Here is a 305-nt window from a genome sequence, read left to right on the forward strand (position 1 = left end):
TAGCCACTGCAAGCACAAAATGTTTTCTTTAATTATTTCACAAACATACATAAACTTCTCGCAGACCATTTATTTACAAGTTTAGTACAACGAGCATATACAAAACTTTAATGTCGATATTATTGTGTACACTATATATTGTTGCATATGCTGCATACTGTATAGAGCTAGATACTATATACATTGTTGATGTGGTATCGAAGACTAAAAAAAATACAGAGACAAGAAAGCAATACAGACTATAGGTTTTAGATTAAAAGACTAATTGACATCTGAAATTCACCCATATATAATCCAGACGTATG

General features: G+C 30.5%; 2 protein-coding genes across 2 annotated transcripts in view; one reads left to right on the forward strand and one right to left on the reverse strand.

The window, feature by feature from the left end:
• LOC119594360 (protein O-linked-mannose beta-1,2-N-acetylglucosaminyltransferase 1-like) overlaps positions 1-305 on the forward strand; it is a gene marked incomplete in the record, with an annotated part of 135,567 nt that overhangs the window by 95,283 nt on the left and 39,979 nt on the right.
• LOC119594327 (medium-chain acyl-CoA ligase ACSF2, mitochondrial-like) overlaps positions 56-305 on the reverse strand; it is a gene marked incomplete at its 5' end in the record, with an annotated part of 8,820 nt that continues 8,570 nt past the window's right edge. The window contains 1 exon segment of the mRNA XM_037943385.1: positions 56-305.

Source organism: Penaeus monodon, chromosome 33 (assembly GCF_015228065.2).
Source record: "Penaeus monodon isolate SGIC_2016 chromosome 33, NSTDA_Pmon_1, whole genome shotgun sequence".
NCBI classification, from domain to species: Eukaryota; Metazoa; Arthropoda; class Malacostraca; order Decapoda; family Penaeidae; genus Penaeus; species Penaeus monodon.